The sequence below is a fragment of the Nyctereutes procyonoides genome, unplaced genomic scaffold, assembly GCF_905146905.1.
Source record: "Nyctereutes procyonoides isolate TBG_1078 unplaced genomic scaffold, NYPRO_anot_genome, whole genome shotgun sequence".
In the NCBI taxonomy this organism is placed as follows: Eukaryota; Metazoa; Chordata; class Mammalia; order Carnivora; family Canidae; genus Nyctereutes; species Nyctereutes procyonoides.
The window spans coordinates 58,808,635-58,836,300 of NW_026575043.1; the positions used below are offsets into that span (position 1 = coordinate 58,808,635).

Sequence of the window (27,666 nt, forward strand, 5' to 3'; positions counted from 1 at the left end):
AGAAGGGGGCGGTCTCAGGCGACATGAGAGCCGCGAGTGTTTGCTGCAGCCGTTATATTACCATCTCGGACCCAGGTCCTCCTTGGCCTCCACCCATCTCGTGGGCTACCTCTTATTTCAGAAATGCCCACACCCCCACTCCCCAGCTCTGACCCCCCCAGACCGCCCCAGGTGAGGGTCTCAGAAAGGCCCCCAAGCTGCCAACACGGAGTTGTGGGGCAAGGGTACACACGGCATCCCTGTCTCCATTTGTCGCTCTGCCTCCATGTCCTTCTGTGGCCCCCTCCCAGCTATCCCTGCCTGTCCCCAGACAGGCCTCGTCTCTGGGCCGAGGAGCCACTTGGATCCTGCAGGGGGGGCTCCTGGGACCCCCTCTGCCCCCTCCCCCATCTGTCTGCCTCCCTCCCTCCTCAGGCATGATGGATCGCCCCAGAGGAGGAAGCTAAGTGCTTGCAGACAAAAAGCCCTTTTATCGTCCTCGGGTGGGCTACGGCATGACAAGCAGATAACTCAGCCATGGGAGGAAGGTTCCCCATTAGGCCAGTAAGGCAGATTGATGGAGGCCCAGGAGGCAGAGGAGGAGGAGGAAGGGGACCTCCCCTGCCCCTTAACCCCCGGGGGCAAGGCTGTCTCCCTTCAACCTCAGAAGCACCCAAACCTGGCTAGACTCATCACCTTTGGGGAATACCTCCAGTGATGCCCACATCTCTCCACCTCCATGATGAGACTCACTGCTTGGGGCCCAGGGGAGGGCCTGGCTCAGGAAACAGGCAACCTACAAGCCTGCTTATCCCTCCAGCCTCCCAGGGGGTGGAGGGCAATGGAGAGACACCTGCCCCAAGAAGACCCCCCCACTTCACAAGTCTCCTGCAAACCAAGAACCCCATTCCACACAGCCTCAGAGCCCTTCCATGAGATGTTCCCTCTGCCCGGGACACCCTTCCTCCAGAGACCTGCGTGCTCCCTTCCTCCCCTCTGCAGGTCTCTGCTCCAATGCCACCTTCTCAAGTAGGACCACCCTGTCTACCAGCCATTAGAAACTGCAACCCCCAGCCACACACGCCCTTCCCAAACCCCTTTCCTGCTGGCTCTTCACACCTGCACCCCCACCACCACAGGACACACTGTGTGTATGTGACGTGCTTACTACCTGCCTCATCCAGGGAGGACGGAGTGCTCATCCACCCAACACACAGCTCCATCTCCACCACCTGAAACAGCACCTGGCACACAGTAGGTGCTTTAGAAATAATCACTCTCGTGAGTGAACGTCTTCTGAAGAGGAGGAAAACCTCTCAACAGCAGCCAGGCCTGAGCCAGAATGTGCGGAGCCCTGTTATGGGGCCAGCAATCCCCTCAACAGCCCTGTAGGACACCCATCTGGCAGATGAGAAAACTGAGGCATGGGAGTGGATTCATGCCCAGGTCTGTGGGAGGCCTACCCACTGCAGAACCGCCAGGGAAGCCAGGACATCAGCTTCAGGCTGGGTGTCAGTCAGGGACAAGGGCTGGAACACCCTCTGCTTGCTTCTCAGCCTCAGTTTACCCCTATGCAGAATGGGGATGCACAGGTGACCCTGGCTATTCCTCCCAGGTCCCCGCCTGCACCCAGTATGGCTTTGATGGGGGAAGAAGGGGCAAAGGTGAGAGGTGCTTAGAAACCCAGAGAAGCACAAAGTGCCCAATCTCAGCCCTGCCATGGAAGCTGCTGGTCAGGCTGGGGCTCTGCCAGTGGCTCAGCCCCCCTCAAACCCTCCTTGGGGGCCAGGCCAGGCTGACATCCCCTCTTCACTCCCAGAGGAACAGCTCTGTCAGTAAGAGGTAAAGAAAGACCCAGGGAGCAGTGAACAAGCACTTACTACCTGCTAAGCACCAAATGCTCACAGAAATGCACGCCCCACCACGCTGACTTGTACTCAGTGTCATGGAACCATAGAGCCAGGAAGGGGCCTAGCTGCCACTTATGAGGACACCCTCACTGACTTCCTCCAGGGCATGGGCTGGGGCTGGGTGCTCACCTTGTGACCCAGGACCCCCCCTCCCCACAGCCCCTCTGGGAGGCATCCTCCACTAGTTCTCCAAATCTTTCAACTCTTAGGCAGGAGAATAGAGCATCCTTGGCATGCCCACCAGGGTCTCCCAAGACATGGCCTTGGTGTTGCCAGGCCTGGGTCAGCAGTCTGTCCTCCCCCAGCCAAGCCCCATGACTCCAGGGATGGGGATCAGGCATGGGGAGACGGGGCCGTGGATGTAGCTCCCTCCACTACAGGTCTCCCAGCTGCTTAAAAAAAAAATTACAAAAACACAGAAATCTTAGCAACAATCCACTCATCATTAGTCCTGTGGGGTTGGGGGAGAAGAGATTTGGGTATATCCCCACTTCATAGGCAGGAAAACTGAGGCACAGGGTGACAGAGAGCCATGGCTAGGGTCACAGAGATAATAAGTGGCCAAGAGAGATTGGCACGCCGACAGCCAGACTCCAGAGTCCCTGCTCAGGAGCACCATGCCTCTCCTAGTTAAAAATCAATGTGATATAAACGACACTGTGTGCCAGCCAGACCAATGTCCGAATTCCTGGCTCCAAGCTTTTGTCCACCACGCGTGACCCACTCCTGGACTGCCTTCCCTCCCCGCTGAGGTTTCCAAACCCGGCCAGTGCCCGTATGACCCCTACCCCACCCCCCTGGTGGAGAGCCCCAGCCATCCAATGTACCAGGTGGAGATGCGGGCAGTGGGCACAGGCCTACCCATTACGGGCCTTACTCTGCTTGCTGCCAAATGAGCATGTTGGAAGAATATGCCAGGTTCTCTGGGAGGGTCGACAAAGGGTTCAAGCCCCAGCTCTTAGCTTCTAGCTGAGATGTGGGACAGGTGACCCATCTGTGCCTCGGTTTCCTGGTTTGTAAAATGCGGAAAGCAGCCCGTTTGGGAGCATTACTGTGAGACCCACAAAATGGGCGACACCTGGAAAGCACTAGCCGCGGTACAAGCTTCTGGAGCACCCACACCATGCCAGGCTCTGTACTGTATCAGCTCATTTAACCATCACTGCCATGCTATGAGGTGGTACGGATGGCGCGCCTACCTGACAGGTGGAGAAATGGAGGCCTAGAGAGGTGAAGTGACCTGCCCTGGGTGCCCAGCATCAAAGTGGCAGTGCTGGGGCTTGGAACACTGGTATGGCGGCCACGCTGGCACACGGATGTCTAGCCCAAGGACGTCCTCCAATACCTGCCACCCCAACACCAGGGCCTTTCCACAGGCCTGTCCATTCCCAAGCCTGCAGCGACCCTCAGAGCACAACAGCAATGTGCCCATGAACCCCAGAGACAGAGAAAACCCACCATCCCACATCTACACTGTCAGGAACTGCCCCTTCTCTCAGGCATCATAACCCATCCCCAGGGGACCCCAAGTGCCCCAACCATTCCCCACCCTGGGCAACTACGGTGCCAGATCCCACCCCACAAGGTCACACTGGGCCGCCAACCACATCCACCAGGAGGAATCTCTTCTTCCCCAGAAATTCCTGATCCCACCCACGAGAAGGTCCCAGCCACATGAGTCTGCTGGAGGCAATGAGTGGGGACAGCTGTGAACCTACCAGAATCAGCCTCCAAGCAACTCCGAGTCCTCAAAGAGCCCGGGAGACCTGCAGGAGAAAATACGAGTCTTGTTAGTAAAAAGTCAGCAGCCTCCACACATGAGCTATGTATGGCACAGCCACATCAACATGTGGGCAGCAACAGTGCGGCCCACCGGTCTGTGCCTGGTACGCCGCATGTGGGAGGCCAAGCACTTCCCTGCCACCACCCTGTGAGGCGGGCAGTGCTACCAGAGGTGACAGACAGGGACACAGAGCCTCAGAGAATCAAAGTCTCGTGGCCCCCAGTCCCACCGCCAGGAAGTCACAGAGCTGGGATTCCAAACCGGGCTGTGTGGTCACAACGAGGAGGGCCACCGAGGAGCTAGGAGCCCAGATCACAGTGTCACTGTGAACTACGTGCCCCACAGACTTCTCAAGAGGACCCTAGGCACCAGTTAGGGATACCTGAAAGAGCACACCTGCTATTCTCACTCATGAATTTCCATATCACCATTCAAAGTCAGAAACAGTCCAATGAAAACCAGTGTCCAGAATATATAAAGGAATCCCACAAAGAAATAAGAAAGAGCCAGTCAACCCAAGAGAAAAACAGACAAAAGACTTGAGAGCACTTCACAAAAGTTGATATACGAATGGCCCATGAGCACATGAAAAACTGTTCGAGGTCACTAGCCATCAGGAAAGTTTAAGTTAAAACCCTCAGGGTCCGCTAACTACACACTGACCGGGATGGTCAAGATGAAAGCCAGACAGACACCAAGTGTCTGGTGATCAGGGACCCAGCAATCCTACCCCTGGGCAGTTACGTGGGAGAAATGAAAGCACCACGCCTCATAAAGACTCTGCGCAAACGTCTGTTAGAGCTTTATTCGTAATCCCCCCAAATCTGCAAACAATCCAGCTGTCCACCAACAGGCGTACCCCAGAACGCTGCTCCTCCCCGGTAACATGCAACAACGTACGGGTGCACACAACCAGATGGAAGGAACTCCGGCTAACGTGCCGAGCAGACGCCAGGCTCAAAGGGCTGCACGCGGCTGCACACACCATCGTTCAACCTACACGATTCCGGGAAGGGCAAAACCCAACTTTCACACGTACAGAGGCCCACAGAGGTGGTCACACCAGACAGAATAAAGGAGAGTCCCACAAAAAGCTAGGATGCTGGGCAGCTCCAGCGGCCCAGCGGTTTAGCGCTGCCTTCAGCCTGGGGTGTGATCCTAGAGACCCAGGATCAAGTCCCACGTCGGGTTCCCTGCATGGAGCCTGCTTCTCCCTTGGCCTGTGTCTGCCTCTCTCTCTCTCTCTCTCTCTCTCTCTCATGAATAAATAAATAAAATCTTAAAAAAAAAAAAAAGCTAGGATGCTGGTCACCACTGGGGCAAAAGCAGGGGGGCTATGTGGTGTCTGCTTGATAATTATTCATTAACCTGCACCCATGTTTTTGTGTTACCATGTTAGCTTTCACACGGGAATAAAAAATTGTAAAGAAATAGTACGCAGGCAGAGCACTGGGCAGAGAGTCCAGAAACCTGGCTCTAGTCCAACTAACAGATGTGACCTTTTAGCAAGCCCCCCAGCACTCTCTGAATTCAATCTTCCCAACCAGAAAACAGGCCCGCTCCCCACAATGACTCCACAGCCCGCTCATGCGCAAACACCTCAACATCCAGGTTTCTGGGAACGCTGCTGAAGTCCCTGGACTCAGAGTGGATGCAAAGTGCTTGCAGAGCCAGAGCATACCGCAAGCATTCTTTTGCCGCCAGGCTCTACCATTACCCTTACCCAGGGGCTGGCTGCCCGTCTGCCCTGGCAGCCCCTTCAGATCCCAAAAAAAGCCCTAAAAGGAGCAGCTGAAGGTGGCTCAAGGGAGACACACCCCCTTTCTTTCCACCCCCATGTTTTTTTGTTAAGTGTTTTTCATTACGATGCCCCCAAGCTTGGCACTTGGTCCTGTCATCTGCAGCAGCCCCAGAGACAGGCCCCCGCAGGACAGCTGGAACAGGGAGTGCCCAGGTAGGACTCCATAGGCCAGAACTGGGCTCCCAAAAGCCCCGTAAAGGGTCAGGCAGGGTCAGGCCTAGCGGGCGCTCTCCCCAGACCATAGCTCGGGGCTCAGACCCCATCTTCTTTGCATATACCTTCCCCCAACTGCAGCCAGTTCTTCCTGCAACCCCCAGGCCCGAGTACCTGGCAGCATGGGGTGAGGACCAGCCCAGCCCACCCCAGGGTCACATGGCCCACCGGGAGATCGGGGCATCTCCCAGCAATGACTGAGCCACACACAAGTCCAGAGCGTGATTCCCAACTAAAGAATTCCCCGGTCTTTCCAGGCGAGGACATGAGGACTGGGGGACAGGTGGGAGCAGAGACAGGGGACAAAGCTCGGAGTTGGGGAGGGACCCCCGGGGCCGCAGCTGGAGCCACAGCTGGAGCAGATGGAGCATGCGAGCTCAGGGAGATAGGGAAGGTGACAAAGAGCCCCACAGACACCAGCTCTGTTCCCAGATCAGTGGGACCCCTGTGAGGGTTTGCTTGCCCAGAAGGCACAAGCTCCCGCTAGGATATGGAGCGTGCATTCCAGCTGTGCAGGGCAGAATGGGTGGGGGCAGCGGGTAGAAGCCGATGGCCAAGAGGAAGCTCTTGCACCGGCCCAGGTGGGTCACCAGGGGAGGCGGGAGAAGTGCATGGGATGGAGCACCCTGCAAGCAGAATCCACAGGACAGGCAGGGAAGGAGCTCAGCTTGTCAGCTTGGCCATGGTCAGAGAGCCCTGGTCAGCTCTAGATAGGGTAGGAAGAAGAGAAATACAGCCACCTAGGCCCTGTCTGTGTTCCAACTGCTTCTCACGAGGCACCTTGTGGAACCCTCATGACCACCGGGACCTGTTTTCCAGCCCAGGCAGCTGAGGCTCAGAGAGTCAAGGCAATTCGCCCAAGGTCACACAGCCAGAAAGTGAAGGAGCTGGGATTCGAACCCAGGTACACGCTCTTTGGGTGATGGGAGCCAGAACACAAGGCAGGGCAGCAGGGGAGGCACTTGCTGGAGCTCCCCCAGTATGGCCGTGGCTCACACCTCCCTGCACGGAGCTGCACCCCCAGGACCTCCCTCTGCCCAGGGTCCTCTGTGAGAGGGGGCAACACTGACCCCTGTGCCCCACGGGCCAGGGAGCAGCTGCCACAGCCCAACCAGGTTCCACACCCCTCACCCACCATCTCTGTCACGCTGGCACTCACACTCACACACTTGTTCACACCCGTGCACACCCTCAGCCACTCCACCACTGGCCCGTGCCTCTTCCCTTCACACGCTCTCCCCCTGGTCCATGCTCATGGGCACTTCACGCTCATGCACTCGGTGCAGGCTCCACTCACTGAGCACGTGGCGGGACCAGGCACCCTTCCTCCTTCGCTCCCCAGGGGCAGTCCTGGCCTGGCTCAGCCACAAATGCTTAATTCTAGCCCCCTCCTGTCCTCCTCTTCTCCCAGGGGCTGACCCAATTTGTTCCCCGGCAAAGCAGATCCGAGGAGGGCTCCTTCTCCTAAGCCCACAGCCACTCACTCTAGCTCAAGTATTTCATTGGCCCCCAGGGCCCATGGGCTGAGACTCAGCTCCCCAGCCCCAACACAAGCTCCCTCAGGCCTCTGCCAAATGCACCCTCATCCTCCTCCTCTGTCCTCCCAGGACAAGCACAAGCATCACCTTTTCCTCCTCCAGGAAGCCGGCCCAACGTGTCCATTCGTCCCACTCAAAGACAGGAAGTCACCAGTCCAAGGCCACAGAGCCAGGAGGACAGAGCTCGCCAGAATTCAAACCTCAGAGCAGCTGTTCTGCTTCGACCAGGACACCATCACCCTTCAGTCAGTCCACAGGCTTGACAAAGCCCCTGAGCAAGGATGCAGTCATGAATGCAACAGCTGGGGCCTCTGGGTGGTCACGGCACAGCATGCAGGCAGGGCCCCCAGGAGGCACATTTTTGAGGTATAAGGAAAGAGAGCAGGTGTTGACGGGGCACCCCCTGGTCTTGCCTGCAGACAACAGGCAAGGTGGGGCCGGAGGTAGCCCAGGTTCCAGTCCCCGCTCAAGCCACTTCTGCATGGGGCACCCGAGTCACCTCATCTCCCCGTGCCTCTGGCTCCCCATCTGTAACCTGAGGCGTGGCGACAGGGGCCCCCACTCCCCATAAGGTACAGTGCCCCGTGAAGGAGCCGGTACAGAACAGCACCCAGCATGGCACAGGTGCTCGACAAACCTACTGCCACAACAAGCACTTTCAACATGTCACCCTCCTGGGGACCTGAGCCACACTCCAAGAAGCTGCTCTCCAGGAAGAAATTTAGCTCGGGAGGGTCACCTGTCCCAAGGGGCTCAGAGAGAGGCTTAAAGAACAAGGGCTAGAACTGGGAGCTTTCTTGACTCTCCAAGGACCCCAGCAAATTCCTCCCTAATATGCTCATTTCACAGTGAGGCAGACTGAGGCCCTGGCCCTGCTGACTGCAAGTGACCGCTCCAGAGAACACCCTCACATCCCTCAAAGCCCAGCTCCATCACGCTCTCTCCCCTTCTCCCCACCCCCCACCGCCCCCACAAGTAAGTCTTTCTGGATGGTCCAGGCATGTTCTAGCCTCAATGCCACCTCACCCAAAGGCTCTGTCTGGCCACCCCCTGCAGACCTGAGTCCCCCAGGAAAGGACCAGACTCATCCCTCGCGCTGGCTACAAGTGTCTACCTGAGGCCAGATGCAGAGTAGGACCAGCATGGTGAGACTCAGAGTAGAAGAGGTGGGGTACAGGGGAGGGCCAATGCACAGCAAAGCCAACACCATGGGGTGCAGCTGACAGCAGGGCTGAGAGAGGGCCTGGCCCAACCAGCTCACAACACACCCAACACGATACCCGGCATGCAGTGGGTGCATCATGGGGCCAGGCACACAGTGGGGCCCCGGACCTGCCTGCTGTCTTCCACCAATCCCCTCCCCCGACAGATAAGCCCCCACCACCACCACACACCTCCCACACCCCCCAGAATCCCACCCGTGTGTACCAGCCCAATGTCCCCCTTCCTCAAGGCAGCCCTCACTCCTACACACTCAGCCACATCCAGTCTGGCAGCAGCCACAAAACCAACAACTAATAATAATAGTGGTCCTAACTGACTACTCAGTGGCAGCCCCAGGCCGAGCCTTTAACTAAATTCCAACAAGCCTTCAAACAGGTTCTCTACCATTCCCACTTTACGGATGAGAAAACTGAGACCCAGGGAGGTTGAGCCAGAGAGTGAAGTCAGGATGGGAGCCCTGGTAGTCTTAACCCCCACTTGGGGGCTGAGTGTCAGGAATGTCACAGTCAGGGAGCAACCTCTGCCTGCATTAGCTCAGACCCCGGGCCAGGCAGCGCTGATCCAGCCCAATCTTTCCTGCAGCCTCTCTCTGGAACTGCTACCGCCCCTCTTCCGGACAGAGTGAGGCTCCAAGAAGGGACCTCAGGGCCAACTGCCCATATCGTCAGGGGTCCCTGCTGAGGGCGGGTGCCCTCACTGCACTCCACTGTCAGTGCAGAGGCACAGACTGGGACCTCACAAGGAGCAGGTGCCACGGCACACCCGCAGCACCCCTGCCCCCAGGCATTGCCCCCTGCCCGGGTCCCCCTGCCCAGCTCTGCTGCTCCAGGGCAGGACCTCCAGTACTGGCCCTTGGAGAGGAGCTGCTCTGCCTGAAGCACCCTCTGCCCATGACAAACCCCCTTCAGCAGGCACAGGGCAAGTTCTACAAAATCACCCAAAGCCCGGGGACCACTGTGGTGCCTGCCCCTTCGAGCAAAGCGACATGATACCCATGCAAGCCTCCCAATGGTCCCAATAGCCAGCAGCGTTAGCCGAGCCAGACAGCTCTCCAGAAGCCACCAGCTGAACTGAGGAGACCCCAGATCCGGGTACTGGCCCAAAAGAGGCAAGAATGACCTCCAGAAGTGGTCCCTGCCAATTGGATCTGGGGACTTCAGGCACCATTTGACCCAGGCACCAGGCTGGAAGCAGGCCAGGGCCCTGAGGCATTTGGGGATGGAAGGAAGCAGAGGAAGACCTGGGGGAGCCTCTAGGGCCACCGGGCATATCTCTTCACATCAGATAAACAGGGGCAAGGGGCAGGCCATCCCCATCACCATGGTGGCCAGCAGCCCAGACAGCTGGAGCGGGAGGTAGGCTCTGCAGCCCTTCCATTTAGAAGCCACTGGGACATTTTATTTTCCTTCTCAAGTGACAGCTGAGGCATGCCGGCCTGCGCCGGCTCTCCTGGAAGCTGCAGAGAGGCAATCACCGAGAGCTGGCCAGGTCTCTGATTCCCCACTGGACTGCAGCAGCTGGCAGGTGCTGGGGGGCAGGAGGCGGGTGGCACATGCCAGCCAGATGGAGCCCTCTCGGCCCGATCCCCTACCACTTGCCAGGACAGTGGCAGCCACAGCAAGGCCAGGGGGTGTGGACGGAAGTGGACAGGCAAACAACCCCACAGTCATCCTCATGGTAACACCCCCTCAGCAGGCACCCACTGCCAGGCTCCGGGCCACCTCCACAGCCCAGCAAGGAGGGGCATGATCCTGACCTTGTTTCAAAGACAGAGAAACTAAGGCCTAGAGAGGGTCAGCAGCCTGCGAGGTTGCACAGCCTTTGAGGGGTGGGGAGGTTGGAAACTGGGCATATGCTCAGCTGCCCCATCCTCCACCCTCTACACCCCCAATGTAGCCCCAAACATGCTTCTCTGAAGCCTCCTGACCATCTCCTCACTCAGGGCGTGGGGCCATCTTCAAGGACAGCTACCGCCAGGAAAAATCAGACGCCAGGAAGGAGCTGGGCTATCGGAGGGAAGGGGGCAGGCGGGGCCCAGCTCAAGGCTTCGGCAGCCTGGCTCCCCGCCAAGCACAGGCCAAGGCAGGCCGGCGCTGACCAGGCCGGGAGGACGAGGGGCTTCCCTCCAGGCCCATGGAGGCGCCAGCATGGAGAAGCCATCTGTCCGTCCATCTGTCTACCACCGGCAATGACAGCCCACAGAGACCTGGAGCTCCCCTGCCAGGCACACCGCTCTGCCCTTTGTGCTTATTAACTGGCTAATACAACCAACCTACAGCCCTCCCCATTTTATAGATGGGGACAATGAGGCAGAGGCCAGAAAGCTCGCTCAGGCCTCCCACAGCTGAGAGCTGCATCCAGGCATCCATATAACCACACAACATGACCTCTGCTAGATACCCCTGCCCAGAAGCCCCCTGGGGGGCAGGAGACAAGAGAGCAGGCCCCCTGGGAGTGGTGCACTGGGAATGGAAGGGAATGGAAACTTCTAGAAGCATCTGGATGCCTTTCAGGGACCCCCTCACTGTAAAGATAATCCAGTCTCTGCCTCTCGGAGAGCACAAAGCAAGCACTCCAAGATATTAGCAGCTGGGTTCCCCTCAAAGAGGCCGCCTGCCACCGGATCCTGATGGTCAGCCAGAAGGAAAACACTGCAGAGCCTTTCCTGCCTCCGGCCCAGGCTCCCCGCCCCCAGAGTGGGGTCTGGGCCATTAGTGGCTGCAGGGCGAGGCTGGGGGCTGCCTGGGAGAGCAGGGGTGCCATGGAGCAATCGATCGCCAGAAGCAATTAATTGTCCAGGTCAAGAGACGGTGAAAGAGATTTGTCACCCGAGGCCCAAGGGATGCTCCAGGGACTCCAGCAACCCAGGGCGGGCAGGATGGTTCCCGCTGACCTGGTCCAGAGAGAGATCAGGGTCCTTGCACATTTCCTCCATCATCCTTCCCTCCCTCCCTCCTTCCCCCTCCCTCTCCTGGCCTCCCTCTGCATGCTCCCCAACGGCTTGCATGCTGACACCAACCCAGGGACCTCCTATGCACCAGGAGGGACCAGACAATCCCTCAGGCAGTGCTCACTGCACAGACAGAACAGGAAAGCCCAGCAAGGGAGCCTGTACCCAGAGCCCCTGAAGCCCAGGACCTGGCCTGACACCTGGATTCAACCCAGGTTCTAGCTGGACGACCCCAAACTCATGGCTGAACTTCTCTGAAGTTGTTTCCTCCAGCACAAAACAATAATAACCAGAACAGCTAAAGTCAGGTTGGCTGAGGCTCAGACCCCAGCCCAGCCATTCTGAAAAGCCTGAAGAAGTCAACTTGCTTCTGCAAACCTGTTTCCCCATCAATAAAGCAGGGATGAGGGACACCTGGGTGGCTCAGTGGTTGAGTGCCTGCCTTCGGCTCAGGTCGTGATCCCAGGGTCCTGGGATCGAATCCTACATTGGGCTCCCTGCATGGAGCCTGCTTCTCCCTCTGCCTGTCTCTGCCTCTCTGTGTGTCTCTCATGAATACATAAAATTTAAGAAAGAAAGAAAAGGAAGGAAGGAAGGAAGCAAGCAAGCAAGCAAGCAAGCAAACAAGGATGATGCCAGGTGCTGCTCTGTGGGCCAGCATGAAGCACTGTTCAAGAACAGTTCGGGGGCTCAGGTCAACCAGCCTGCCTCCCCAGAGACCGGAGCTCAGCCTCCAATCTATTCAGACATCAATCAACTCCCCCAGAACCAGATACAGCCAGACTCAGCCCCTTGAGCCAGGCAAGGATGAGATGACACAGGGCACAGGCTCCCATCCCAGCCTCTACAGCAGGACCCAATGGGTGGGAGATGGAGGCTTCAGTGGCCACCATTCATTCACCCACCAGGCTCAGCAGCTGGTCGTCCTGGAGAACAGAAGGGGCCTGACACACACACCCAGACACGTGCGGCCCCTCACATCCACTAATTGATGTGAGAGATATCAATAAACACCTCCTTCCATGCCCCCGCTACACAGAAAGGAAAGCCAAGGCCCAGAGAAGCCAGCAAGTGACAGTCTCAAATCTGGTTCCTTCTGATGGCTCACATGAGCAAGAGCTTGGCTCAGCAGGTGTTCAGAAGCCCAGGTCACTGGGGCCAGGGGCAGCACTGAGTCAGAGCAAGAAACTCAGCAGAAACTGAAAACAGCTCAGCCCCCCCCCCATGCTCCCCAGAGCAAGCCACACTGAATCACAGCACCCGACCCCGTGTTGGAAAGTTCCTGCTTTTGTAGGGAGGGTGGGGGTGGGGGCGAACAGGGGTGTTCATGGCTGCAGGGCAGGCAGGCAGGGGAGCCCCACCAAAGCACAGACTTCTACCATTTTCCAGGCCACGGGGAGGCCATGGAGCACAGACTGGGGACCTGAGGATCCAGCCCCGGTTCCTCTGCTTTCCAGCTGTGTGACCCTGGGCATGCTGCTTAACATCTCTGTGCCTGCCCCTTGCCTGTGAAATGGAAACTCTCACTCATGGGGTTGACTCAGTAAGCAAATGTATACGGTGTCTAGCAAGGAGTAAAAGCTTAATAAATACATATCTTTTTTCAGTTCCCAGATTGGTTTTTTTATTGAGGCAAAATTCACATAACACAAAATTAACCATTATAAAGTGAACAACTTGGTGCACCAATGACATTTCACAGTGTTGTGCAACCACAATCCCTATCTAGTTCCAGAACATTCCCCAGACATGAAAGGGAAGGAGCCCCCACTGCCCATGAGCAGTCACCTCCGTACCCCCAGCACCCCCTCCAGCAACCACTTATCTGCCCCCTGTCCCTACAGGTTTGCTTGTTCTGGACATTTCATTTCAACGGAATCTGATAGGTGTGGCCTTCTGTCTGGCTTCTTTCACTCCACATGTTTGCAAGGTTCATCCACACTATAAATGTACCAGCACTTCAATCCTATTTATGACTGAATAGTATTCCTTACATGAATAGAACAATAACATATTTTTAAAATAAAAAAAACATTATAAATAACACAGAAATGCAACATGACCAGGTACAGACATGAAATATTTTTTTAATTTGTAAAATTATAAAACAAACAAAAAAATTATAAAACAATTATAGCCATAATGACTGGAGGGGATGTGGAATCTGGTCAGTGGGAGGAGCCAGACAGACAGAGGCAGGAGACCGTGGGACCTGGAGAGCTGGCATCCCCTGCTCAAATATCAGGCCTCCTAAGTCCAGCCCCTATGGTGCTGTGCAACCCTGAGCCAACGCCTAACCCACTCTGGGCCTTGGTCTTGCCATCTGTAAAAGGGGCCCTGAAGGGGATGGTTGCAGGGGGACCTCCCACAGCAACAACTGTGTTTGCAGGGCCCCCAACTGGCTCTCAGCCCTGGGAAAAGGAGGCTCCAGCAGCCAGGCTGTGGGAACCCTGCAGATGTGGGGGACCCATCACCAAGGCAGCTGATGGCCAGCCTGTGCTGGTAACAGACCTGACACGCGACTCTGGGATGCCTAGACACCCTGCCCGGGGGCACACTCTGGGTCACAGATATGCAGACACAGCATGCAATGAGGACCTAGGTCTGCCCGGTCCTCCCCTGCTCTGAGCACAGCCCAGATGCTGAGCATCCGAGGCCTGATGCCAGGTCCTTGCACTCTGACACTTGGGCTGGATCATTCTTCCCTATGGGGGCTGCTCTTGCCCTATAGGGTGTTTACAGCATCTCTGGCCCCAGCACACTAGGCCTGTGGCACTCCCTGCCCCCTGCCCTCTACACCCGCCTTGTGACAACCATAAGTATCTTCAGATGTTACCAAATGAACCCTGGAAGCAACCCCACCCCACTGACCCCATCTGCACCCTGACTCCCTAAGAACCTCTCTCCCTGGGCAGGAAGCAGCAGGCATGGGTCTGGCCAGTTCCAGACAGGCTGGAAGCCACTGAGGGACAAGGGCCCTGTGTCCAGCACCCGGCCTCCCCTTCCCCTGGGCCAGGCCCACAGAGACCTGGCCCAGCCAGGCTCCATCTCACTGCGAAGGGACCCAGCCAGCCCTGCAAAGGGACTCAACAACACAGAATAAGCCCCTATGTCCCGGCACCATTCCAGACCCCGAGGGCCCCACCGTGGTCAAGACAGACAGACGTAGCTCCTGCTGCCTAGGAGGTGACCTCTGACATGGGAAGGCCATCAAGACATGAGGGAATATAAATCCACCGAGGAGCTTCACACAGCAACTGCAGACGGTATGTGGGGAGCAACGATAGTGATGGGTGGCCCTCCTGAGGGTGACATCAGAGCTGACATTAATGACAGCAAGGAGGCAGCATGCCAGGTGGGGAACAGCAAGTGCAAATGCCCAGGTGGAAAGAAGTGTGAAGGTAGCAGGAGCCGCCCAGGCCTCAAGGCCTCTGGCTTTCTTCCCGGAGGAGGAGGAGGCGCAGGGCCTGGAGAGCCAGACCCTGAGGCACCTCCTCCCTCAGACAGCTTCCCTCTGGCTGCAGCACCGCAAGGACAAGAGTGGACTCAGGGGCCAGCAGGAAGCCACTGCAGAAATCCGAGCCAGAAGGGGACAAAGCAGGGGGTGGGGGGTGGGGGTCACAGACCTGGTCTGCCATCACTGCTTTTGTTATCACCGACTGAAAAGAGGACAGGGGGTGATGCCCAGGTGGCTCAGTGGTTGAGCTTCTGCCTTCAGCTCAGGGCGTGATCCTGGAGTCCCGGGATCGAGTCCCACATGGCGCTCCACTAGAGGAGCCTGCCTCTTCTTCTGCCTATGTCTCTACCTCTCTCTCTCTGTCTCTCATGAATAAATAAATAAAATATTAAAAAAAAATGAAAAGCGGACAGGGGTCTCCGAGGCAGCGGTCCCACTCCCGGCACATGTTATCCATCGTTACCAGGAAGGCTTCTGGACAAGTGGTCATGTGACAGCTGTCACTGTTACCGTTTCCACGTGATTAGAGCAGCGAGGGTCTCAGAGGCGGTGTCCCCACCTGGAACATGCCAGAAACATACGCAGATGATGATGGCTGTCGTGCGCCGGGCACTCAGCCCGGGAAAACAGGCCCACGCCGTGAAAGTCATCCTCCCCACACAATTTTCAAATGACCTGGCCATTATAAAAACCTGCCAGAACCAATTCAAACACTTGCTTTTTTCCTTTTCTTTAAGTCACTTTCATGTATTTCCAGAACAAAAACCCTTCTGCACTCACTTCTCTCAAATCTGCACTTACTCATTTGAGTGGGAGCCTGCAGCATTTCCCTTTATACTACAATGGGGGCATTACACTGATTTTTCTTGTTGTTGTTAACCCTGTGTAAAGTCAGAGTGTATGAAGCAAGAATCTCAGTACCCAGGAATAAAAGGGGTTGTTGCCCATATATGCGGCAAATATCGTTGGGGGTGTCAAGATGCTGTGTGACCCTGGAAACGTCAGCCGACCTCTCTGAGCCTTAACTATTTGCCTATAACACAGAGAAAGTGATGATGGTTGCTAGTTCATGAGACTGAAAGGGTCAAATGAATTACTGTGGCATGTGCCCGCCAGTATCAGACCAACATCAAAAGCACACAGTCTGAACATGCAGCCGAAGGGGCCGGGGGCAGGTAGGGCAAACGCCCCCAGCACAGGCCTCAGCTGGGCAAAGAGTGGAGGATAAAATCCCACACTCCCTGCCTGGGCCAGGTGGCTCATCGCCTGCCTGGCTTTCATCTCCAGGAGATAAGCCGCCTGCTCAAGTTCACGTTCAGGATCAAATGAACCCACTTAATCGCCTTAGGGATCTCCACTGAGCCGGCTCCTTACAGGCCTGGGGAGGAGGGCAGCTGGACTCTCCCTCCCGCCAAGACCCCCACTCGCATGGCCAGGCACAGAGAGGATGCCGGGGGCATTCCACCAGCACGCCCCGCCCCCACCCAACAGGCTGTGATAACCCAAGGGCAGATGCCTGCACACTGGCCTTCAGAGTCTCTGCACACATCATCTGCCCACCGTCACAAGGTACCTACTGCGTGCTATGTGCCTGAGCAAAGAACTCACAAATCCCCAAGGCAGCCCAGGAGGTAGGTGCTACCGCAAACACCACTCTCCAGATGGGGAAACCGAGGCCCAGAAAGGAAACAGCCAGCCCAAGGTAACAGAGTTCCTCAAAGGGTCACCTGCAACCCTCAGGACAACCTTTGCCCCATGTCATAGAGAGGGGAGACTAAGGTAGGAATAGGGCTTAAGTCACCACCATATCCCAAGGCCAAGCCATGGTTAGTGCAGTGTCCAGCTATGCCCAGGAAACAAGAAGAGAGACCACCTGCCTGCCTCGTGCCCAGACGAATCCTAGCACCTAGGACAGCTCCCAGCACACAGTAGGTGCTTAAAGCATCTGAATGAAGAAAACCTACACACTGGGCAGAGACTCCATGGAAAACTGTCCTGGGCTTCTCTGTCTTCCAGACAGTCCTCTCTGAGGTCCTATCATGTACCACAGGGGTCCTGGAGGGGCAACTGTGCCCACCAACCCCAGCCCCCAAGGACATTGGGCAGCGAGTGTCCTGAAGTCCTTTCTGGTTATCACATTGGGTTGGGGGGGTACCATCTACTGGGTGGGCAGAGACCAGGGATGCTGCTCAATACCCCTGAATGCACAGGACAGCCCCTAGATCAGAATTATCTCACCCAAATGTCAGTAGTGCCTAGGCTGAGAGACCCTACTATACTGCATTCCTTCAAGCATCAGTTGTATACCTACTGTGTACAGGGATGCACAAAAACACTGCAAGGAAACAAAGTTGTGGGTCTCTGAGGTTCCATGAGCCATGCATGTCACACAGCTACTGTAAGGCAGAGGTGGGTCCCGGATCCAGCTGATGCAAAGTCCTACTCCAAGCCACCAAATCCCTGCCCGATCCCTGAGTATTCTCGCCTGCTGGGTCTCGAGTGGAGGCCGCAGAATCCCCATATTTCACTGCTCTCTTGCCCCATGGTCACTTCAGGGCAGCAGAGATCAGAGCTGATCCCTTTCATCAAAACCCACATACACCAAGATGCCAATGCTCCCTCTCTGGGGGGCGGGAATGTAGCTGGATTTTTTTATGTGCAGGCTTTTTTGTTTCTTAATTTTCCAACTTACAGAGAACATGTTTGTTCTGCTTCTAAAAACCAACAGTCTTTTTTTTGTAAGGGAGCTATCAAACCACATGCCCCACCCAAGGGCTTGGCCGTAGGGAGATCCTACACCCCAAAACAGAGAGAGTCAGCCAGTGCAGCCCCTGGGCAGCACCAGCTGGCAATGTCTGGAAAAGCCACAAGCCAAAGATTCCAGTCCCAAGAATATGTGGAGGAGACAGGACGCACATGAGCACCCTGAGGTGCTCAGAGAAGGTCCAAACACTGCAATCAACTCAAGTGGCATCTCCATGGAATACACCAATCACATGTCACGCATCCCCATGACAAAATATTATCTGTACATAAGTTAAAATCCATCAACTAGATCAAACTCCACCAACACACTGCAAAATCATAATTTTTTAAAAAAATATATAAGAATAATAATAATGACTATAGCTACGTGGTTTTAAATGCCTTGTATGTTACACTTCTAATCCTCAAAACACATCTAGAACGTAGTAAGTATTTCGATCCTTGTTTTACATGGGGTGGGAGCCCATGCACCATCAAATCCCTGCTTGTAGCTACTCCGCTCCGCCGCCTGTCTAAGCACAGACAGGAAATTACTAGCTTGAATTATATAAAAGCTGTCGATATTCGAGCACTTTTGACCTACAAAACTGGCCAAGTCCTATGGCTCCCCTTAACAGCAAACTGCAGAGCATCGCACACAGAAAAACATGGCCACATGCATTCTTCAGCCCAGAGATGGGACAGGGCCCCAAGCCATGCAGGGATCCACAGAGAGGCTCGTGAAGCATGAAAATGTGGATTAGAAGAGCACATATCTAGCGGAGAAGTGGTGACCTCCAGGGAAGGGACTCGGGTGACCAGAAAGTCACCTGCAATTTTCTGTTTTAATAAAAGGCAGCCACCTTAGTGGTGGCCCTGAGCCCGGCCTCTTGGACTGAGGCTGGCTGGTACATTCCCACCCTCTCCCCTTTCCCTGAGGCAGCTTCTCTGTGCCCCCAGACCCCACACAGTCCATCCATCAGCAGCAGGTCCCCAGGGCCTAGTCTCTGGAGCCTCTCTGGGCAGGAGAAGCTCTCCCCACCTACGGATCTAGTTTCATTTAATTGCAGGCTTCAGGTTTCTGGACACAGGCCCAGAGGCCTTCGGAGCCAGAGGTGTGGGCCATTTTTTTCCCCTCTTTTCAATAAAGCCAAGAAGGAAGCCGCGTGTGGCATCACCTGTCTGCTCCAAGAATCTGGTACACCTGCCCCTTGGGAGACCACACCCAGAAGAATCATCCATGGCTCATCACAGGTTGGTGGATAGGCTGAGGATGTGTTATTTTTCTGGCCATCGCTGGGGCCAGGTACCCCACTGGATTCGAAGTAATTAAGAAAAAAGAAAACACACACACACCCCAACATCCTTACCTCACACTACCTCTTTCCCTCTCCAAAGCTCCCAAAGGGTCACCTCCCTGCTTCCAGATTTGTTTTGTATTTCAGTTTTTCCCTAGTATGGCCCTTTATAGTTCCCTCTCTTGGCTCAGAGTCCCTTACCCACACCCCTAGGTTGAGGCCAAGACCCCAGAGCAGACTTGACTCCAAGGTCACTGGCAGTAGGGACACACCAGCATCTAAATGACCCCACATTGTGGGGCACCTGGGTGGTGCAGTTGGTTGAGTGTCTGACATGATTTCAGCTCAGGTCATGATCTCAGGGTCAGGTCATGGTATCAGGGTCATGGGATCAAGCTCCCTCTCCCTCTGTCCCTCCCCTGCTCGCACCTGCTCGATCCCTCTCTCTCTCTCTCAAATAAACAAATCCATCTTTTTAAATAAATAAATAAATGACCACATTGCTCCCAGCTGCTGGTCTCGGGAAAGATGCAGGCCACGTATGAGTTTCCTCTTGCTGCTGTAATAAATGACCACACACTTAGTGACTTAAAACAGTATAAAATTTATTACTGCATTTCTGGAGATCACAAGTCCAAAGCAGGGCTACAAGTCAAGGTGTCGGCAGGCCTGCGCTCCTTCTGGAGGCTCCCCAGGAGAATCCGATCCTGGCCCTTTCCGGCTTCCAGAGGCTGCCTGCATTCCCTGGCTCTGTGCCCCTTCCTTCATCCTCAAAGCCAGCAGGATAGCATCTTTCAGGCTCCGTCCGCTCTGACCTCCTGCTTCCTCCTCCTAAGGACCCTTGGGGAGAGTTGGAGCCCACCAGGATAATCCAGGGTAGCTTCCCATCTCAAGGTCAGCTTGATTAGCAGCCTTAATCCCAGCCACCGCCTGAATTCCCCTTTGCCGGGTGACAAGACCTTCACGGTTGCTGGGAACTAGGACATGGACAACTGTGGGAAGATCATTATTCTCCTGACCACAGGCTTCAAGGAAACTGCTCCTATGGCCGCACCCCCCCCCCAAACCCTGAACTCCAGAAGGCAGTTGCCAGGCCCACATGACTGCCTCTCCTACAGAGCCCGGCCAGTTGCCAGGTAAACACATACTCCATGGGTGTCAAGTCTAGCCTTCAATGAAAATGTGAATCAGGTAGAGTCCTGTGGCTTATCACTAGAGACTTCCCTCTCTAAGATGATAACTCATCAATCAATAATCTTAGGCAAGCTTTCTTTCTTTTTTTTGGACCAGTCACAAATCGCCCTGGGATTGTATCCCACAATCTAGCAAGACTGCCAACAGGGAAGCCACCCTGATGAAACCTAGACTTCGTGTTCGTGCACTCTAGGCCATGGACGATATGTACACCAACAAGACAGGTAACCTCCATGAAGGTGGAAGGCTTTGCAAGGTACACCGGCCCTGCAGCATGAGGCTCACGCTTGGGAAATGTCCAAAGGATCAAGCCCTAGCCTTCACTGCGCAGCTGGCATCTGCCAGAAACCAGGCAGGGCAGTCAGCAGGGACCGGGGGAGGAGAGGCCACCAAAGTGCCCAGCAGCAAAGCCACTCAGGAAATTGCAGGAGCCAGGGCCCCCAAGGACCTGACAGTCCAGAGAGGGGCAAGAGGAGCCCTGCCCCCTAACAACACAAGGACATTAGCAATATTAACCATGAAAACACAGAAGATGACAGAGGGAACAATGAAATGGCTCTTTCTTGCTTGAAAGCTTTGTGTGCCTCTTTCCTGCCGGGAAATCTGAGGAGTATGCTGAGGCCCAAAGAAGCCATGCAAAAGTCACACAGGAACCGAGTAGTGGGGATGGGTCTCAGATGCCCAGTGCACCCCATGGTCATCCCCAGTCCGGGACCTTCCAGGCAGTTCCACCTCCACCTCCTCATGTTCCCCCACACCCATCTAGACAGGTCCTATGTCCCCTCCCCAGATTCCCTGGATTACCCCTCCCACTAACCTCCCCCACCTCCAAAGCCAAAACCATCTGACCCCCTCTCAATGACAAACAACCCACCCTGCCCTGCATACCTCCCCAGCCACCCTCCAGACACCCTGGGAACACGTGTTATAGCACAGGAAGCAGAGAGGCGTCCTAAACACATGGCTGGGGGCTCAGGGGCACAGAGAGGGCAGTGAGAACACAAAGGTCACACAGCAAACATGCAGCACAATGCTGGGGTGCACACATGCTTCCACTTTGGCATTCCCACGGGAAGAAGGACGGTTCTGGGAGGCGCTGCAGCAAAGGGGCAGCAGCCACAGCCCAGGTGCCCTGAGATGCAGCTTCCTGGCCGCCACTGTGCTGCAGTTGCTATTTATAGCCTAGACAGCAGGGTCAGCTTCCTGCATGGCAGAGCCAGCCACAGCCCAGGAGCCTGCAAGGGTGACCCCAAGGGGGACAGGCTGGATTAGGGGAAGAATGGGCAGAGATGCTCAGGGCTGGATACAGGTACACCCAGGCCACCCCCTCAGACTCGCAGTCCAAGGGAAACAGAGAGCCAAGAAAAGGCCAGCCCCCACCTATGACAACTGCCTACCATGGAGGACACTTACCAGCTGTGTGCCCTAAGCCATTCACACTACCACCAAGTGCCTTAGTTTCCCCACCACACAACAGGGAAAGGAACAAACAGTTCTGGCCACGTGGGAGTCACTGTGGGGCTTAAGTGAGTTGCCACTTAATAGGCGCTCGGTGAGCAGCTCACTGGGCTCCCCAGTCGGCTATGACCCAATCCCACCCAGAGACCAGGCACAGGGGCGGGGGGGGGGGGGGGGCTGGCGTGCACACCTATCTACTGCAGGTGGTCAGAGGCACCCAATACCCTACTCCACCCCACTCCCCAATGAGGCAGGGATGCAGCTGCCCCCATTTTATAGATGTAGAAACTGAAGCACCAAACAACCGAATTCTACCCAAGGGAGGTGTTTTCAGGCCCTGCATTTCTTGGAGTTTACAAGTGTCTCTCCTCGCACACCAGATAGCAGAAATGAATCCCCCAAACACTGCCTGGGACTAGTTTGGGCCCCTGCAGAGCTCCCTTCTGGGCGTGGGAAAGGCGCCATCTCAGGCCAAAGTAGCACCCAGAAGCCACCTGCCTGTGGAGACAGGCTTTAAGTCCCCCAGGCACCTGGGGTTGTCTGGCTGCAATATCCCAACCTTCCTGCACGATGGCAAAGGGAACTTTCACACCGCAAATACCAGCACATGCGTGCCAACCCGTGTTGAGGTATTTCTCTGCGCCCTCAGCAAAAGAAGGCAGCAAAAAAAAAAAAAAAAGGCAGCAAGCTCCTTCATGCGTGATCTGACTCAACCCCTCAGCACCTTCTGGAGCCATGTCATCTGACTGTGCACCCATTTTATGGATGGGGAAACTGAGGCTGGTCACCATGTCATCCCAAAGCCCAGGCACCCAGCTCTGCTCTGCAGAACTCACAGTGCCACAGCTGTCAGCGGGTGATTTCATCCGGAGACTCTATGGGTCTCCCAGCCCGCAATCCTCAGCACTCCTGGGCTCAGAGACATGACACTCCCATGTCTGTCTCTCTTCACATGGCCTGCTCCTCTGCTTAAAAATGACACCCACCATGCTGGATTTGGGGCCTACACTACCCCAGCACCTCATCTCAGGTGCAGCTGCAACAACCCTATCTCCACATAAGGTCCCATTCCAAAGTTCTGGGGGAATGGGAATTTGAGGGCACTATTCAATCCAGCACAATGGCCTAGGTTGGGTGTAGAGTAGAGGTGGGGAAATGCCTAAAACTACTGGGTGGGGGTGGGGGAAGGCCAAAGTAGGCAACTCCCCACCACTCCCTGCTTATATCTCCCCTGCAGCCAGTTCAGGTGGTCATAGTAGCTGCCCACACACGAGTCACCCTCACACCCAGTGCCCGCCAGAACCCCATCCTGTGAGCCTGGCCAAGTCCCTAGGACCCCAGAGAGGGCCCCAGATTCCCGCCAGGCCCTGCTCCGGGCCCTGTGGCCCCCCTAGACCAGCCGAGCCCGGCCATGGGGTCCTGGCTCCCACTGGCTCCCTGCCTCGGCCCAGCAGGCTTGCCTCGTTAGCCTAATGAACAGGGCCCTGGTTCCAGGCGGTTGCCATGGCCACGGAGACACCACCGCGGCACTGGGCGATGCTCCCGGAGGGTCTGCGGCGGGCACCGGAGTTCAGAGTGAGGACAAGCCGGGGCAACCCCTCCCCATGGGCCCGGCCTCCAGGCCTGCTGCTCCAGACCGCAGCTTCCAGAGAGGCTTCCTGGGCCACAGAGAAAAATCCACTCCCCACCACCCCCCCATGCATCCGGCCCTGCCCAGCCAGAGCCTCCCCTCTCCCGGCCCCCAGTCCAGCACAGCGATTGCTGGCCCCCGCCCCACCCCCCCACCCCCCTACCCCCCACCCCCCACCCCCCACCCCCACCCCCCCCCCCCCCCGCCCAGGGGAGGTCAGAGGTCAGCAGCCGCCTGGGCAGACAGGCCTCCAAAGCAGTGAAACGTGGTGGGAAGCCTTTCAAGACTCTGAGTAAGGTCCAGGCACAGTACCACCAGGGCCCCATGCACAGCTGCACCCACAGAAGGTCCGTGGGGACACAAAGGCCACAAACAGAACAGGGAGGGGGCTACTGGAAGTGCCAGGAGGGCAGCCAGGAGGGCAGTATGGGCGACCCCGGGGTCTCTGGCCTGTGCCCCACACTGGGTCCAGTTGGGGACTGTTTGGGCCTGAGGTTCCTTAAGGACATCTGTCAGCCACCAGCAGGAGACCCTTGGATCCAGCTGCCTGGCCCCAGGTGGGCTCCCTGGGTGCACGAGCCATGGACAGGAGAGGTGAGGTCGCAGGCTGCAGGAGCGCCTTGGCCTCAGGCAGCCTCTTGGCCCCCTTTGCTCTACTACACCTTATGAGGATGTGTCATCCATCACCCCATTTCACTGGTGGATAAATTGAGGAGCTGTACACAGAGGCTCCATTGCTTGTCCAGGTCACATCACACAGCTAGTAAGAGGCAGACCCAGGACTCAGGGCCATGGGCCAATCCTGGGAAACCAGAGGCACAAAGGCTCAGCCACCAGGCCACAGGACAGACTGACCCCCCAAAGCCTCCAAGCCTCCCAGCCACCTCCAGCATAGCACACACATGCACCCGCACATGCACACACACAACCAGGCAGCCAGCTGCCCAGTCTCCCCTACTTCCACTTTCTACAACTCACCCTATAGCTTACTCTTTCCCCCACTTCCTTCCCAGCTCCAAGAAGTATCCCAGGATCAGCAGGAGGAGACAGAGGCAATTGAAAACATCAGCAGAGCAAGGAGGCTCAGAAGAGATGCCCTAGGGGTCCCTCCCTCACTGTGGACACACCCATAGGACTGCCACCCTAAAATTTGGAGATCGCTGGGCCCCAGGGCCCCAGACATAGAAGAGACAGAAATGACACTTGACCCCAGAGTAGTGAGCCCGACACCTGCTCGACTCCAGGGCCTTCTCCAGGGCCTCCAACGGGGACATCTGCCACCCTTCTCATCACTCACTGTCATCTTCCCAAATCCAACCCAACAGGTGCATCCGAAGATCCTGGTTATCACCCAGGGTCTGGCCTTAGTTAAGACACTCCACAGGGCTAAGCTTGATGTCCTCCTGGGATCATCTATCAGGAGACTCCAGGGTGTTATCTCCCCCAGTGGGGTGACCCACCACCCCACAGACACCCACAGGACATGAGCATGAAAACATCTCAGAGTGTTTTGCTCTTCTTGACTCCTCCTGCCTGCTCCAGGGCACCCCTCCAGAGATGAGACAACTTTCAGGAATGCATGTGTTAAGATAGTATCAGAGAGGGAGGTCAGGGCAAAGAGAAAAACCAGGGACAAGCTAATGTAAAATCAGGATGAAGTGGGTAAAACAGAAATACAGACCAGACCACATTGCTGAATATAGGCTGCAAATCTGGCTCCGAGTTTCCTGATGGCCAAAGCAAAGAGGTAAACAAGATGCACCACACTGAAAGTGTGTCAGCAACCACATAACGCTGTACAGCAAGAATCACAGCTTCAGGCATCATAAAAATCAGTCTACACTGCCTGATGCCTTAACATCCCCCCACCCTTGCTACCGAATCCTACAACAATGAATTATAACCATGAGCAAGAATAGTTAGCCAGGCCAAAAGCAGGAGTTTTCAGGGCCTGCTCAGTGTGACTCTTAAATTCACAATCCTCCCTGGGATCCCAGTTTCATCAACAGTGAAAACCCCAGAAGGTCGTTCTGAAGTTAAAAAGAATGATGTAGGGCAGCCCGGGTGGCTCAGTGGTTTAGCGCTGCCTTCAGCCCAGGGCCTGATCCTAGAGACCTGGGATCAAGTCCCACGTCAGGCTCCCTGCATGGAGCCTGCTTCTCCCTCTGCCTCTCTCTCTCTCTCTCTCTCTCTCTCTCTCTCTCTCTCTCTCTCTCTCCCTCTCTCTGTGTGTGTGTCTCTCATGAATATTTTTTTTAAGTTAAAATCCTCACACAAATAAAAATTCTATGTTTAAAAAAAAAAAAAAAGAATGAAGTAGCTCTGTAGCAGGGGCTGGCAATAAAAACATGAGGCCTGGCAAGCCTTTGGGCCTCTGTCACAATTCTGCAACTTTTCATCTATAGCTTGAAAACAGACTCAGACAACACACTAATGCATAGGTGTGGCTGTGTGCCAATAAAACTTTATTATAGACACTGAAATTTAAATTTCATATAATTTCACAGGTCACGAAATATTATCTTCCTGTTATTTTTTCAGCCATTAAAAAAATGCACAAACCATCCTTAGCATGCACACCATACAAAGACAGGAGATGAGGTTGGGGGGTGGGGCGCCTGGGTGGCTTGGTTGGTTGAGCGTCTAACTCTTGATTTCAAGTCACATCATGATCTCAGAGTCGTGAGATCAAGCCCTACATCAGGCTCTACTCTGGACGTGAAGTCTGCTTAAGATTCTCTCTCCCTCTGCTCCCCCCCACCCACAAAAACAGGAGGTGGGCTGGTTTTGGCCTGTGGGCTAGTAGTTTGCTGACACTTGCTCTATATGTTCCAGAATAAGCCCCAAGATATGTTTTAACTTAGGGGAAGAAAGCAAGACGTGACTAGGGTATGATATTACTTGTGTCCATTTAAGCAGGCATAAGCCCAGAGTCTCTGAGGGGAAACTGCCTTGCATGGAGGGCAGAAACCAGAAGACCTCCCCTGACACCTTCATGAACTGCTTTAACTTTCTAACAGGCCCAGGCATTCTCTCTTATAAAAATTACTTTTTATAAAGCCCAAAGAAAGTAATGGAGTTTTGAATGCATTACTTTTTAGTTTCTTATGTTTTTCAAATGGCAATAGAAAGGGACATTATCCCCCAACCAAAAAAAAAAAAAAGAAAGAAAGTTAATCTAGTTGTTATGTCATGCATTCATTCTTCAGAAAAAAACTATGAAACAGGGGATCCCTGGGTGGTGCAGCGGTTTGGCGCCTGCCTTTGGCCCAGGGCGCGATCCTGGAGACCCGGGATCGAGTCCCACATCGGGCTCCCGGTGCATGGAGCCTGCTTCTCCCTCTGCCTGTGTCTCTGCCTCTCTCTCTCTCTGTGACTATCATAAATAAATAAAAATTTTTAAAAAAAATTAAAAAAAAAACTATGAAACACTTATGGACAGTAGGCCTTCCCCATTGTCTGCACTTGTGAAAACAAATGGGGGGGGGCAATAGTCTCTGTGAGCCCCGCCAGGCCTGAGGCCCATGCACCAGAGCTCGGCCCTCAGAAGTGAGAGCTGCCCACGCTTTGCACAGACCTGGAGCTGCTTCTGTGCTGGAGAAATGACAGCCAGGGAAGCAAATGGGGAGGTAGAGTCCGGGCAAAGAGATCCTGGCCTCAGGGGCACTCAGGGCCCCTACAGGGCCAGGAAGAGAATGTTAACCAGTGGTCTGAAAACTGGCGTTTGGCCCCGAGTCCACAGAGGAGGCACTACAACCATGCCACCCAAAGGAGACAGTAGCCACAGGCCACACAGGACTAGCTAAATGTATCAAAATTAAGTAAAAAATGGAATTCCATTCCTTGGTTGCAGTCACTTCAAGTGCTCAGTGCCACATGCAGCTACAGCAATGGTGTTGTTTGTTTTTTTTTTAATTTTTTTTTTTTATTTTTTTATGATAGTCACACAGAGAGAGAGAGAGAGAGAGGCAGAGACACAGGCAGAGGGAGAAGCAGGCTCCATGCACCGGGAGCCCGACGTGGGATTCGATCCCGGGTCTCCAGGATCGCGCCCTGGACCAAAGGCAGGCGCCAAACCGCTGCGCCACCCAGGGATCCCAGCAATGGTGTTGTATAGGGCAGATCTAGAATGTTCCTCCCTCCTCCCCGCATGGCAGAAAGGTTGACTGGATGGAGCAGCCCCAGAGGCTGGTAGGGACAGAAGGAGGCAGTGAGATCAGGAGCACGGGCAGGAGGACAGAGGCTGGAGGAGCCTGGGTCAGCATTAGGGTTAGCCAGGGGCTGTCTGGGAAACAGGTCCCAAGAATGTGGTGGCAGCCACCAAGATATGATGGTGCCCCATTGGGGACCTGGCAGAGACAAGAAACATGAAAAAGGGAAAAAATCAGATGCTAAGAGCCAAGCCCTGTTCCTGCACAGACTCTGACTCCCATCATCCAGCCCCGAGCCATCTGATTAGGCAGCCATTAGCCACAGCCACATGTGG

General features: G+C 55.3%; 1 protein-coding gene across 10 annotated transcripts in view; it reads right to left on the minus strand.

Moving 5' to 3' along the window:
• NCOR2 (nuclear receptor corepressor 2) overlaps positions 1 to 27,666 on the minus strand; it is a 211,435-nt gene that overhangs the window by 178,412 nt on the left and 5,357 nt on the right. For all 10 annotated transcript variants that reach the window (XM_055322397.1, XM_055322399.1, XM_055322400.1 and 7 more), the window contains exon 2: positions 3,608 to 3,655. The gene's annotated coding sequence lies outside the window, so the exon portion shown is untranslated. The remainder of the gene's footprint in view (positions 1 to 3,607; positions 3,656 to 27,666) is intronic.